This window comes from Hippopotamus amphibius, chromosome 6 (assembly GCF_030028045.1).
Source record: "Hippopotamus amphibius kiboko isolate mHipAmp2 chromosome 6, mHipAmp2.hap2, whole genome shotgun sequence".
NCBI lineage: Eukaryota > Metazoa > Chordata > Mammalia > Artiodactyla > Hippopotamidae > Hippopotamus > Hippopotamus amphibius.
Window position 1 is genome coordinate 16,995,261 of NC_080191.1, and position 15,587 is coordinate 17,010,847.

The 15,587-nt window shown below is 42.6% G+C and overlaps 1 protein-coding gene and 1 pseudogene across 1 annotated transcript in view; one reads left to right on the forward strand and one right to left on the reverse strand.

Moving 5' to 3' along the window:
• FAXC (failed axon connections homolog, metaxin like GST domain containing) overlaps positions 1–15,587 on the forward strand; it is a 63,735-nt gene that overhangs the window by 32,415 nt on the left and 15,733 nt on the right. The gene's annotated exons all lie outside the window — the stretch shown is intronic.
• LOC130855480 (60S acidic ribosomal protein P1-like) lies at positions 353–15,586 on the reverse strand (annotated as a pseudogene).

Below are 15,587 nucleotides of genomic sequence, written 5' to 3' on the forward strand. Positions count from 1 at the left end.
TGCTCTTCTCTGCCTCCTCTTATATTGTCAACGTTTCCTTTTTCAGGGCAGCTGAAGGTTTAACCATGGCAGAACACATACAAATTTGTTTATCCTTTGGTGCCCACTTGTGGATTGTTTGTGAGTAGTTTGCATGTCTCTTTAGAATGAGTGATGCATTTCATCAGTTCTCTTTGGTCACAGGCATAGCCAGTGAAATTATTATTACTGCAAAGGATGCTCTAAAGGGCTGAGCAGAGAGCTGTAATGTCAGGAGACTGAGGTTTGTGGTTTGTAAGAGAGCTCAGGACATTGAAAGGTATTTTGTTTTTTTTAAGAGCTCAGCTTCTATTGAACATGTTACTAAAGAGGTTTAGTCAAAAAGACCAAAGCCCAGGTCATCATCAGATTCCTCACGTTCTTCTTTCTTTGCTTCTGCTTTCTTCTCCTCAGCTGGGCAGCCGTGGCAGAGGCGGCAAGACCTCCTTCTGGGGCAGGTCCTCCAGCCCCCACATTGCAGCTCAGGCTTCTGATATTGACATTGGCCAGAGCGTTTGCAAACAAGTCTGGCCAGAAAGGCTCAACATTTACACCGGCTGCTTTGATGAGGGCGTTGGTCTTATTCTCCGTGACCATCACTTCATCGTCTTGCAGAGCGAGGGCAGAGTAGATGCAGGCAATCTCCTAGATGGAGGCCAGTCTCACCGGATGGGCGTGGGTGCTAGGTGGGGGCTGCGGCGCGTGTCACTGGGATGAAGTGAGGGCCTCATCCAACACGGCCTTGGCTTCCTCGGAAGGACCGAGGACCTTAGTGTCAGCTGAGGAAAGGGAGTAAAAGTCTCTTTAAGGATACAAGGTTAAGTGACAGCAAGGATAAAGTCTTAACACCCAACTCATAATTTCCTTCTACGTAGGTAAGTTGAATTGAAATCTAAGCTAGGTGAGAAGGTCAAAGGAGGGCATTTCAATATTTTTAAACCACCAAAGACTAACAAGCAAACTATTTGAACAATATTTTTATAGAGTTTATTAATTTATTTTAAAAAATATGTATGTGGCTGCGCTGGGTCTTAGTTGCGGCTCATGGGATCTTCATTGTGGCATGCGAGATCTTTAGTTCCCTGGTGGTCCAGTGGCGAAGACTCCACACTCCCAGTGCAGGGGCCCCAGGTTCGATCCCTGTTCCGGAAACTAGATCCCACATGAGCAATATGTTTTTTAAAGAGCTTATTTATTTATTTACTTACTTATTTATTTATTTTTGGCCACCCTGCATGGCATGCGGGATCTTAGTCCCCAACCAGGGATTGAACCCGGGTCCCCTGCAGTGGAACTGCAGAGTCTTAACCACTGGACCACCAGGGAAGTCCCTGAACATTAGTTTTGTATCAGTTATGCACCGGGAGCTATGCTAGGCTCTTGGGAAAGAAAGATGAATAAAAATGCTATCTACTTTCAGGAAGCTTGTGATATAGTAGAGCTCACGTTTCTAGGCTCAAACAATATTCTAGGATGTGAAAAATTTCCCATGTGGTCTTGGAGCTCCGATTATAGTCTTTCAGAAAGTGGAAGGCTAGGAGAAATGTCAGAAGATGGAGATAGGAAATCATCCCTGTTTCTAAAAGGGGAGGGAGGAAAGTAGGTTCTCATAATGAAATAAAACACTAGAGTGAATTATTGAACAGATGGCTGGTTTTCTTGAAAGACTGTTATTGGTTCATCGTGAATAAATTATACCAAAAAGTGACTGTAGTCATCCCTCGGTATCCACTGGGAATTGGTTCCAGGACCTGCCGTGCTGATGCCAAAATTCTCAGATGTTCAAGTCCCGTAGTTGGCCCTTCATGTCTGCGGGTTCCACATCATTGAATTCAACCAGCCTCAGATCGTATGTGTATAAAGTGTATTTATTGAAAAAAATCTGCGTATTAGTGGACCTGCAGCAGTTAGAACTCATGTTCAAGGATCAACTGTACCATTTTCTTGACTTACTGGACCTACTTATTGTATAGATGATCTCGATTTCTTTAAACCATTGGAGACCATCTCTCATGATATGTTTGTGCAAGGTGGCTGGTTTTCAAAGGGGGCTTCATGGATGCATCTGGTGCCACAAAGGTTTCTTGAGTGTCTGGTTGTGGGAAAGAGGGAGCCCTCACTGGCTGGACTCTTTCTACCCTTTCCTCACCTAGAGCAGCTCCTCGGTTATCTGTTTATGTATTGGGAATCTGTTTCATTTTGTTTGTTAGAGAACTTCCCCTACCAAAGAAAAAAATTTGAAAGCCCCTGGATTAATTGGTGGTGTATGCATGCTTGGTTGAGTATCTGTATCCTCACAGTACCCATTAATGGGCTGATATTACCTGAATCTCCAGGGACACTGCTCTTGACTTTTCTCAAAGATCTGTTGACAACTTCAAAGACAAGCTTAGTGGTTTTTGAATGACTCCAGGTAGAAGGATAGCTAAAAATTGGATGGAAAAATCAGGAATCAAAGCTGTCAACCTTAGCAAGAAGAAACCTAATAGGGATAAATGTCAAATTCTGTACTTAGGTCCTCAGAATGAATCGCACAGATATAGGGTGGGGAGGGACGAGTAAAAAAAGATTTAAGGATTTTACTTGACTTCAGTTTCAGTATGTCACCAGCATGATGGACTTCCAAAGAGGCTAATAAACACCTAGCCTATTTAAACAAAGCATAATGTCTTGGCTTAAAAGTTGTTTCCTCAAGGAAGCCTTTCTGGAATTTTCTCCCAGGGCGTGTCAGGTAAACCTCTTTCATGTTCCGAGGCCCCTGGTACTTTCTTCCCCAGAGAACTCCCTGTATCTTCTCTGAAAGGTAGGCTGGACTGTCTCTCAGCTGGACTGAGCACCAGGCCTGGTGGATTGGTTTCTGCCTCTACGGCCTGAGCAAGTACTTGGCACACATTAGGCTTTCAGCAAGTGTTTGGTGAAGAAAGGATGCAGTTTTCAGTTCTGGGAGCCATCTTTTAAAAGGAATGTGGCCAAACCAGGGTGTATTCAGAGAAGGGTAGTTAAGAAGGTGGTGAGTCTCAAAATAATTTCCTATGAGGAATTTGAATATACTGGACATGGAAAATCTGGGGAAGTGCAGATATAAGGGCCATAAACTAGCTTTTTTTAGGTGTGGAAAGTGAGTAGTGACTTAGGTGTTGCTGCAGGTGATGGACATGTTTGGGCAGAGAAAAGGAGGACAGAGGGGGACTGGGGTGTGTATGAGGTGAATTGACAACAGATTGCAACTCAGCATAAGACAGCACTGTAGAGCAGACCATCTAAAGTTGGGAGGGCTTGTCTTGTGATGTGGTCGGAGCTGTCATTCTTTGGAGTCACCCCGTGAGGGTGAGAACCACCATCAGGAGAGCTGAGGAATCTTTCTACAGGTAATAAGATGTTTAACTGGAAATGGTCTCTGGGGGTTCTTTTAGTTCTGATGGTTTGATGATTTTATATTCATTCTCCAGAGAGAAGAGCAGAGACAGTTTTCCAAGTTATAAAACGAGGCAAATTTATTCAGTTGTGTTCTGGTTGATCTCTTGGATTATGATTTCTGTTTGGGCTGGCACTCATGCCTTCCGAAGGCACGGTGCTTTAAATGATCTGTGTTTACGCTGTGTCCCTTGTAATTAAATCTACTTTTTGAACAATGGTTGATTTCCAATAAACCTCTCTTCTAATCTTCCACTTCTTTTAAAGTGATTTTTACTCAAAGGCTTTTGGACAGCAGCAAAATTATTATTATTTTTTTTATTTTTTAAAAGAGCTTGGGAATAGGCTACTTTAATAGCTGCTCTTCCTACCCTGTTTAATTACATAATACAAACAGCACTGCATTCACATGAAGCATTCAGGCCGACGCTGGGAGCCACCTGGCACACAGCAGCCACATGCCATACCTCCCAGTGAAAGCGGCGGGGGAAAATCTTCAGAACTAGGCAGTAGAAAAGGATGAGAAACATTAGGTTATATCTTTGTACATATTAGCACATTTAGCATATGTTGAGTAACTGAACAGAGGGCAGAGGAGGAGAATAAAGACAGGAGTAATTATGGCTGTCAATCTAGCTAGAAAGGGAAAACCCACAGATAAAGAAGAAAATAATAGACACTAAAAGGAATGTTCTGGAACCTCAAAGTAGTGTTTCCTAATGCAGATTCTAAGCCCTTTCCAAATTACAGGGGCCTGTCTAGGATAGTGGTTCTCAGCCTTAATTGCTCTTTAGGATCAGGGCTGGGAAAGGTATTTTTAAAACCCAGGAGGGGGTTCGCGTATGTTTGTCACTTACAGACAGAAGGGCTGGTGTGGGTGCCGGAAGCAGGGAGGGTGGGTGAAGAGCCGCGGAAGGGGCCACGTGAGGGGCTGTGTTAGTTTGGGGGACCCTGGTTGGGTCTTGTCTGCGTGGTCCTTAGCCCAGTCCTTCCCTCTTTCCATGTCTCAAACCTATTATGCAGACTGCAGGAGGTTTTTTTGTTTTGTTTTGTTTTTGCGGGTAAATTTTAGACACTATTTTTAACAGCATCCTGAAGATGCTGTAGTCTTATAACACCCCTGAGAGCTAGTTATTTCACAGATGAGAAAGCCAAATGGGGGTCAGAGAGGCTAGGGAACCAGCCGTGTAGCTAATGACAATGCGTTTCTTTTGCTCCAGGACAACTTCTGTATGTTTGCGTTGGTGGTTTGTTATAATCAGCTGCCAGAATAGTAATAATTGGACCTGGAAACCCTACATTCTATTTTTACCTATATTGATTGGGTCCCTGTGAGAGCGCAAGCTTTTTACAAGTTAATACCAGAATCCAATACTACTGAAGTGGAGTGATCTACTCTGAAAGCTCTTTACATATGATTCAGTACCTCTGAACTGCTTGCATCTGTTAATGGAGGGGACCATTAGATCAGATGCTCAGAGCGCAGCAGCTCTTCCCATCAGGCATCGCCTCCATTCCAGACTTCTGGAGGGAGGAGGGAGCAATGGGTGGCCTGGGGGCCCAGCCATCTTAAATAGCCAGGGATTGGTGGGATCAGGCCTGCTCATATTCAAGTGTGTGCAGGACTTCCCTGGTGGTTCAGGGGTTAAGACTCTGAGCTTCCACTGCAGGGGGCATGGGTTCCATGCCTGGTCTGGGGTCTAAGATCCCACATGCCATCAGTGTGGCCAAAAAATAAGAAAAAGAAAATTAAGAAAAAAAAGTTTGCATCCTAGAACACTTCCTAACACCATACACAAAAATAAATTCAAAATGGATTAAAGAGCTAAAAAAAAAAAAAAAAAAGTTTGCATCCTGATAGGAACTAGGCAGTTGTGGCTCATTTCTTTTCCAGTTTCATTGTTGCTATCTCAGTTGGTAAAAATATGTTGATTATTCATGAAAAAGAAAAAAAAATACTTTTAGCAGATTAAAATAAAATGCTAAGCAGTGCTGAGTTCTTAGAAATCTTTGTGGTTCTTTAGCAACACAAATTGGTTGATGTAACTCTGGTTTTTGCTTTATCCTAGGGGTGTTCTAGCTGTTTCTTCCCCGAGAAAAGTGACTTTGTGTTTAAATTTTCAGGGTTCCAGTTCCTGAATGATTAAAATAAAAGAAAAAAAGAAAAGAAAATATTCACAAGAGAGTGCCGCGTAGACAATAGATTTACAAGTCTTATCTGGGTGTGTACGCGTTAGGGATGAACCCAGAACAAGGAGGCACAATGCTTTTCCTGTGTTGCCAGATATGGAAACCCTCCCTGTTTGTGGTGTTGGGGAGGCGGAACGTTCCCCCTCTCTACCGCTCTTGAGTTCTTGTGGCTGGACTAATACACAAGACAGATTAACAGGAGAAAAAGAAATTTTAATTTGTGAACATGCAGGTCTCATAGAAATGGTATCTAAGAAGTGGCCAAAGCAGGGAGTTTTTATATTTTTTAGACAAAGAAACAATATGTAAGAAATGGACAGTTCAAAGAAACTTGGGTTTTGGGTGCTCAACTAGTGAAGAATCTAAACAGAGTTTGGGGTTGGGGTAGTCAAAGACTTAATGAGGTTTGTTTATACAGACTTCTCAGCCCTGAATTCCCTATCTCTGATGATAAGGGTGTCCTTCTACCTCCAGAGGCAGGGGATGCACCTTCCACATGCGAGACTGATTTCCTGTTTTCAGGGAGACAGAGAGGAGGGTCAGGGTGTTCCTCTTGCATTGGCCGTTTCTTAAGTAACTTTAATTTAAAATAATACGCCATTGTGACATATTTTGGGGTGGCCTGCCTTGAGCCCCAACAATGTTCTTTTGGGCTGATTTGCCTGGGTAAAATTCATTGACTAGACTGCCTAACTCAGGAGGAATTATAATTAAATGGTGACTTGACGGGTCCTAGTACCTTAACTCAGTTGCTTGGTCCTTGGTGAACCCATCTGCATATTTTAGGCCAGCTCACTCCCGCACTTGATCATTGATGCCTCTGGACCTCAGGCTTCTTCCTCTTTCCCCTTCCCCCGACCCTATCATTTTATTTGCTCCTTCCCAAATTTACTTCCCTCCCACTCAGCCTAGCCTGAGATGCACCGTGGACGCTCCTGTCTCCCCAGAGTCCTCCATCCCTCGGCCCAGCCCGCATGGTGCTCATCCAGGAGTACTCCGGGCTGCTGCTGCCTCCCTCTCCCCACTGAGTTCAGTTTCACCGCCCCCCCAAATTCTCTTTCCCCTCTTCAGCCCTTCTTTCTTTACAGCCTCCTTCTACTTAGCATATAAGTCTTTCTTAAAAAAATATACTCCATATTCATTATTTTGTAATAACATAATGGAAAAGAAGCTGAAAAATTATATATATATATACACTATATATATAGTTTAAAAAACTGTATATATATATATATATATATATATATATATTGTTTAAAAAAGTTAAAAAAAAACCCACTCCACTTCTGTCCTTCCTCTTGCCTTCCCTTCACACAGAAGCTTTTTATGAAACGTAGCAATAGTCATTCTCTTCATTTATCTCGCATTGACATCATGAGCTACTGTGTCCTGACCCCTGGCCCCCACCCCACCTGCCTGCAAATTGCTCTTGAAAGGGTAAATAGCACCCTGCCCTATTGCCAGATCTTAATTAAAGCCAGATCTTACTGCCTGCCTTATTAAAAGCCTTATTTTTATTTTGGCCTTTATTGTATTTATTATTTTTTTTCAAGAGCCAAGTTTTGCTATTTGTTCATTTCTTGCATTTGAAGTAGTCTTGATGACATCCTTGGCTTGACTGAGATTCTGTGGCTTAGTCCTTGACCACCACACAACTGCCACAACCACGTTATGGGGCTTCCCTCTCTGTCAGTTTTACAGAGGCCCACCCATTCCCCTAGTTTCTCGATGCCATCCACTTTAGGTTGATTTGGTGTTCAGCACAGACAGCCTCCACCAACCATGACACATGTAGGCTTGTCACACGAAGATGGATGCAAGCACACAAAAATGGCAGCTTCCTCAGTTGCACGTGCTAGGCCATTCTCCATTCAGTTATTCAAGTTGGACGCCGAAAACTCATTCTAGATCGCTCCTTCTCTGTTGTCTTCCACCTGGCTTTCAAAGCCCAAGACTGCCGGGGCCCTGCCTTCTTTCCAGCCTCGTTTCTTCACTCTCACCCCTTGCCCACTCCACGCCAGCCGTACTTGTCTTCTCTCCACTTCACAAGCATACCGCGCATATCCTGACACTTTCTTAGCTGTTTCCCCTGCCTGGACTTCCCACTCTCCAGATCTGTGCATTGCTAGAATCTTCTTGACATTCATATCTCAGTGTAAATATCACCTCCATAGAGAGGCCTTTGTTGGCCACCGAGTCACATAGCTGCCAGTCACCTTCTGTCACCTCACTTTAATTCTCTGCATTGCACTTGTCACTGGCCGATGCTTTCTTATTTATTGATTGATTTGTTTGTCATCTCTCAGTGGGACGTAAATTCCGTGAGCGCTGTGACCTTGTCTGTTCCGTCAGTCCCCGGATCCCAAGTACCCAGAGTTGTGTCTTGCATATAATCAAAATAATATTAATAAGACATTTCTGGAGCATTTCCAATGTGCTTAGGCAAATAATAGTACAATGTATAACACCCTCATATGGTATATGTACTTTCATATCCTCATGCTAATATAATAACAATACCTATTCTCATATGGTTTTGGTGAGAATTAAAATGGGGTATAAACTATTATTATTAGTAGTAGTATTATGCCTGGTTTGTAAATGAGGAAACAGAGGTACATAGTGGTTAACTAACTTACACAAGATCACATGGCTGGGACGTGGTGGGGTGAGGCTTGGACCAGTAGTCTGGCTCTAGAGCCAGATGCTGAATAAGCGCTTCACCAATGCGTTCACCAAATACCTTAATCTCCTACCTCCTTTCTGCCCCACAGCCATAGGAGGGGTACCCAATGTCTCTTGCCTGGATTTTGCCACAGGTTCTTAGCTGATGTCCCAAACTCCAGGTTTGCTTTCTAATTCCACTAGCGTGGTTAATCTAAAATGTAAATCAGAACTGTAGGCTCCCAGTTCTCTGAGACTAAAATACAAACCCCTTCTCTTCAAAACCTGAATTCTCTTCACATCTCTACCTGTATTTCCTACTTCTCCCCCATGTGCACCTTTATTCCTAATGCACCAAATGACCCGTGGGTCCCTGAAACACTGTGCTGTTTTCAGCTTCAGGCCTTCACCTAGCTGTTTCCCTTGCCCTGCTTAATTTGACAGATTCTCAAGGCTTGTTTCTATTACTTAGAAACTTTCTTAGTGTTCTCCCCGACCTCCTCCAACCCCATGGGGCTGCCTGCATTGGGTGTTTTTCTTCTCTCCTGTTTCACTTTGTACATAGTTCCATCATAATATTACTACATTGTACTTGTCTGGGCTCCTCCTGTGCTCTCATACCCCCAACCCCTAATCTCCCCTCAACCTTTCCTGTGGACTCTATCACTTTGACTGGCTTTCCTCCAACCCTGGTACTTAATAGAAGGCCTGGTAAGTAGTACACACTCAATAACTATTTGCTGAATGAATACTAAGTTCAAAAGGAATTTGAGGCAATCACATATAAGACAGAGCAATATGATATATTCAACATTAATACAAATGTTTCATAAACTGATTAGAAAAAAAAATTATGTTCTTGGAATGAGTTTATTCCTAGAATTGGGAATAAAAAATTTGAGTTTTTTAGTTACCAAAATAAAAAGGGAAGTATGTGGGGCAGGTTCATCTTTATTTTCTAGGGAAAGGAAAAAGTTCTTCAATTGGGACAAATTTTTTCTTGGTCCTGAATTGGGGGAAGAGATTCTTCCATGGAAAAGAGATTGAATTTGCTTATGGACAGTGTTTTTGAATATAAATATTTGTAAAAAAAATTTCTTAATAAAAGCTGAAGGTTTAACATTGAATTGCAGCTCCAAAGGCATTTGTTTGGGGACCTACTTTAATACAGTGCCTATACTTTTTATTTGGATATAATTTATTATAGGGGTGAAGCTTAGAGAGCCTAGAGATTTTGATAACTTGCCCAACAACCATAGCCCAGGCACCTCTTATCAATAGATCCACTTTCTAATGTAAGTTATTTTTTTGGGAGGGGAAGTAGGTGGGCTTAGGACAAGCTTTGGCAAGTCCTGAATAAGCTATTTGACATTTGAGTCTTTGGTGACTTCTAGGGGTTTAGCTCTTGCATGTTGTTCATTGAAGAGAGTTCTTGCATTAGACACCAGGTGGTTGGTCCAGCCTTGGAAGTTCTCTCATGAGAGCTTAAGGGCCTGACTTGTGCTGCCTGGTTTGGAGGCCCTCTGGCTGCCGTGGAACAGTGAGCTCTAGTAGCATGGGGCGGGGCCCCTGTAGTTCTTCACCAGCTATTAGCTCAAGTACCTATACAAGCCCTCAGCTGAGCCTCAGAGTTCTATATCCTAGAGTTCTGTGCCATCAAGTATTGGGAGGGATAATTTTGGTCTAAAAGATTTAAGGACAAGGCAGTATAAAATAGGCTGCATTCACTGAAAAATATATTTCCTGGGCACCTATTGGGTGCTGGGTACTGGTGGGTTTGGGGGGGGATACAGTCTTAGTGCTCAGGTAGAGCTCACCATCTAGTGTGATGTCTTTCTTCACTGATTTTGCAATCTAGACAGAATCGCAAGAGAACCATTCTGATGAGACTGTCAGGGCATCCAGGTACCAAATAAACTCCTAGGCAGCTGAGTTTGGTCACCTATTAGATGAGGATGATTTAGGATTGTCCATTTAAACATTGGGGGATGTCGGCCAAATGTTATCATTTAAGATTTAGCATAGTTCCTACAGTCTCTTCCCTTGGCCCCTTGTCAGTGAACAAGATCAGGTGTTTTTTTTTAATTATGAAAATTTTCAAACACAGAAAAGTAGAAGAGTAGTCCAATGAACAGCTTTATAACCATCACCTCTGTTTAATAGTTGTTAACATTTTGTCATATTTGCCTCAATTATTTTTTTCTTGATGTAGAAGTATTTTAAAATTAGTTACAGATATCATGGCACTTAACCTCCAAACACTTTTGAATGTAGTGCTAATATTTTCTTCCTATTGCTGGCAGCCTCCAAGGTGGCCTCCAGTGATCCCTGCCTCCCGGGGTTCATCCTCCTGGGTAATCTCCTCCCCTTGAGTGTTTGCTGGACTTACTAATGTGCTTCTAAGAAGTAGAACATGGCAGAAGCAATGGGATGTCCCTTCCAAGATTAGGTTATAAAAAGACTGTCGCTTCTGTCTTGGGCATCCTCTCTCTCCTGCTCTTGATCTTCCACTTGCTTGCTCTGATGGAAACCGGCACCGCTGTGAGCTGCTCTGTGGAGAGGCCCACGTGGTAAGGAACTCATCTCTGGCCAGGAGCCGGCAAGGACCTGAGATCTGTTAACAACCATGTGAGTGAGTTTGGAAACATCTTCCCCCAGTCAAACTTTGAGATAACTGCAACCTGGCTGATGTATATATATATATATATTTAATATTTGGGATTTAATTTTTTTAATTTTTAAAAATTGAAGTATAGTTGATTTACAATGTTGTGTTAAATTCTGCTGTACAGCAAAGTGACTCAGTTATACACATGTACGCATTCTTTTTTATATTCTTTTCCATGATCATTTTTTCCCAGGATATTAAATATAATTCCCTGTACTATACAGTAGGACCCTGTTATTTATCCCTTCTGTATGTAATAGTTTGCATCTACTAACCCCAAACTCTCAGTCCATCCCTTCCTCACACACCCCCCTTGGTAACCACAAGCCTGTTCTCTATGTCTGTGAGTCTGTTTCTGTTTCACAGATGAGTTCGTTTGTGACATATTTTAGATTGCACATATAAATGATATCATGTGGTACTTGTCTTTCTCTTTCTGACTTACTTCACTTAGTACGATAACCTCTAGCTGCATCCCTGGCTGACATCTTCCTTGCAGCCTGTGAGAGACCCCAAGCCCGAGCCAGAGGCACCCAGCTAAAGCTGCCTGGGTTCTTGACTCACAGAAACTGTGAGGTAATAAGTTTCTGGCCTTTTAAGCTGCTAAAGATTTGAGGAAATTTGTTGTGCAGCTATCCATAACAAACACGCGTACATAGCTCCAATCCCATTAATCCTAGCAGGAGCCTCTTTGAGCAGCTGCTGAGCTGTGAAGGGTAAGGCCAGATTGTCAAGAGGCAAGAGCGCTTATCCTGCTCTGATGGGCGGCATGCAGCAAACATCAGTTGCTTCAAGTTACGTAGATAAAAGGTTTTACATCTTTTAGAAGTAGAATCTTATCTTTTAGTCTCTCAAGAGACTATTATTACTACCCATTCTGATTTTAGCAGTGCTCTTGTCTTGGCTGTGAAGAAACCTGGATCTATTCCAAGATTATAGAGCTTGGCACACAGGAGCTTTCTGTCTCCGGATTCAGTGATCTCTGAGAAAGTGGTGTGCACTGGGGAGAGAGTTATGTGGGATGTTCTTAACCATCTAATGGTCAGGATACACAGACAAGTGTTCAGTAGGGGGGTAATAAGGCCTCCCGCAGAGTAGGAGCTATAGACTCAGTCATACAGTCGAAGCATCACACAGAATTCTGATGTGATACCCAGCTTACTCACGGGTATATCATTTGAGCAGGTATCAGATTCACATTTTTGAAGATGAGGTCACTAGCAATTTGATTTCATCCCAAGGGACCTAGGCCTATTGTGTAAATCTGAGTAAGGTCCACCACTCTGGGCAGGTGCTGAACAGTTCTGGTGGTTAAAGATCTCACCGGTTTTTGATGATTGTTCAAATGTTTGAAAATGGTTGAAGATCCTAGATTCCAGCTAAGGTGAAACCTGGGGTCCATAAAATGAAGAAACGTCTTCCAGGGTGTGGAGTCTGCTTCCTGGGCCCTGATGGCCAAACACAAAACCTGCCATTAGAATCTGCTACTATTCAACTTTCTTAAAAGAAGGATAAGTTCCTTGTAAAAGGATTTGAATTTAAACTTCAATATAACATTGAATTTGGTCTGATGTGTTGTTTTATTAACTAAACCATATTTGGGGGCAACCAGATAGTCTTTATTGAATAAAGAGACAGAACAGCTGATTCCTCTGATTGCCCAAATACAGAACAGCCAGAACAGAAATGAAATTAGGGGAAAGCCTCTCTTGGGATGTGGTTTGAGTTGGGTGCTCTATATTCTTTAGCCTCAGAAGGTGTACTTAGGAAAGTGAAACTGGGGAGACCCATAGAACTTTTATACCCCTCAAATCTCACTATTTCAGTTGAATGTTTAATCAGACTCAAAAGCAGCAATATTGTAGCAACATCAAGAAGAGATAAATAAGAAGGCCAATTATCAATGAGTCAGTAGCACTGCGTCATCGTTAAAAGTGTTCGTTGTGGTTCTTGAAGACTTCTAGAAGCTGCTGTTTAATGATATTAAATTATAATAAGAAGTAAGTCTAAGCAGGCATTTGCCACCTCCTGAGAAATATTTTCCTAATCTAGATTTCCTGTGTGTGAATTTTTTCCACAACTGGTGCAAATTCTTTATCTAAATTTCCTAAAATTACAGTATATGCACATGAATGCTTTGAATGTATGGAGTTCAGAAGGTGCTCAGACACATTAATAGGAGAAATGAAGTACGGAAGAGCACGTGCAATCCCATTGCATAGTGGGGAATGTTTGTGCATCCTCGTCTCATCCACAGAGAATTTTAAGAGCCGGGACATCAACAAAGAGAAGATTGGGAGGAAGAGGCAAGATGATTGGTACTGGTGAGCATTGAGGAAGGGGTCAAGATAGTTCATACTCCCTGAAAAAATTCTTTCTTGTATGTTCTAGAGAATTTTGTAGCAGATTGGAGGAGTATCTGCCTTCCAGAATGAAATCTGAGAAGGGATTACATTTAGGGGCTTTTTCTGGTATCCCCCCATCCACCTTTATTTTTTCCCAGAGTGTGAGCCAATTGGTGCAACTAGCAAATGTCAGAAAGTTGTCAAAGTTAATGATTTTAATTCTGATATTTACTCATAAGGACCGTTATAACCTCATATATAAGATAGCACCACCCCCCTCATAGTGGAAAGAATCACATATTCAGTGATTTTAGAGTATGCTGGGAATATGAACAAGAGCTCTTTAAAGGAAGTGGGCTGTCATATGATCTCTGACAAAGAGAGGTCTGACCAGGAGTATGAGAGAGACTAGTATGCAGATTTCCTGCAGCTTTGTCCTCAGGCAGAATCATGCAGGAAAAGAACTTCAAGTGTGTGTTCTTTGGCTGGTAAGATGACTGCGACCTGTGCTATCCTTGGGGAAAGTACTCAAAATCTTTGTTTTTCAGTTGTTCTCAAAGTCCCAGTTACTTAAAGTTGAGAGAGCGACAGTTAGAAATAGGAATGGTATCGACATTGACGTCACTGGAATTATCTGCTTATAAATCCCATCAGCGCTCAGGTGTAGGGAACAGTAAATAGGTGAAACACATAATTACTCTTTATTCTTAGACTAATAGAAAAATGAGTGCTTGAAAGTCTTTTGACTATTAATCTTTAATTTCTCTCTAGAACGATATTTTCCAGCACAGCCAGTCTTCTCTCTTCTGCCACTTACAGCATTTGGAAGTTTAGCTAAATGGCAGAAATGGAGCCGGTAGTGGCCAGTAAAAGCTGGGAACAGAATTAGTAAGGGAGTAAGTGGATGTAATTCAGCGGTTCGTTTCTGTAGCTGCTTCCAGTGCTCTGAAACAAACATTCTACCCACTATTCCGCAGTGATATATGTGAAAACAAGTCATCAGTTTTTACTTAGAAGTATGTTAGTGGAGCTTTACTTTCCTAGGGTGCCGTGTAGAATAAATATGGCCATAAATTCTTTGTGTGATTCCAGAGGAAAGAACTGGGATCAATGGTAAATGCTCTAAGGAGACATATTTTGTCTTAATATAAGGAACTATCTAACCATAGGATTGCCTGCCTTGGCCAGGAAATGGTGGAGATGTCCCTAGAGGAGTTGCAGTCGGGGACTATCTGGTAGGAAAGTTGAATTTCTGCACTGGGAGGGAGGTTAGACTGTTCTGCCCACAGCTGTAGTACTTGTTCTATTGTTGATGAGTGTAAAATAATTCCTTATGCTAGAATAGCACCTTCTAGTATGCAAAATGTGTTCACATGACAACATTTTTTGATCCTTACAGTTGTTCTCTAAGAAAGGACAGAGATCCAACATACTTAAGGCTATCAACACCTTAACTGATGATTTCTACTGCAATAGGTACCAGATGGATAGAAAAGTAGAACAGAGAGTTACCTGTCCTCAAGGAGATTAAAAACTACTTGAGGAGATAGGACACACACGTAAATAAGACTGTGGGATGGCATGTGTGAATTACCTAAGGAGTGATCTAGACCAGTGGTTCTCAAAGTGTGGTCCCTGGACCAGCAGCATCAGCGTCACCTGAGATTTTGTTAGAAAGGCACATTCTTGGGTGCCACTCCGTACCTACCGAATCAGAAACTCCTGGCCTGGAGATGGGTGGGGGGTGAATCAGTATTTTTAAAAAAGCCCTCCAGGTGATGATGATGCGTGCTTGAGTTTAAGACCACTGATCTACTCTAGTTTCGCCAGTGCTTCTCAGACTTCAGCATGCATAAGAACCATCTGGAACAGTACTATTCAAAGTGTGGTCCAAGAACTGAAGGCTATCCCAGGTGATTTTTATGCCTCTAAAGTCTGAGAAGCGCTGACCTGGAAGCTTGCTGAAACACAGATTCTCTCCCAGTCTCACTCCCAGTCGTTCTGATTCAGTAGATGGGACCCGAGCATTTGCGAGGCTGACGCTGTTGGTCCCAGACTGTCCTTTGAGCGGCCCTGCTCGAAGCAGTTGTCCCTCTGGGGTCTGGCAGGGGAGCGGGCAATGAGAGGTGCTAGTGGGCTGGACAGTGCAGGTAGCCTTTCCGCGGAGGAGGAGGGAGCACTTCGTCTGAGTCTGACCCAACCCTTCCCTTCAGACTCACTTGAAGAGGGACGGGATGAGGGATGCTGATGGGATGAGCACCTGGCCGGCTTGACTGACGTAGCGCATT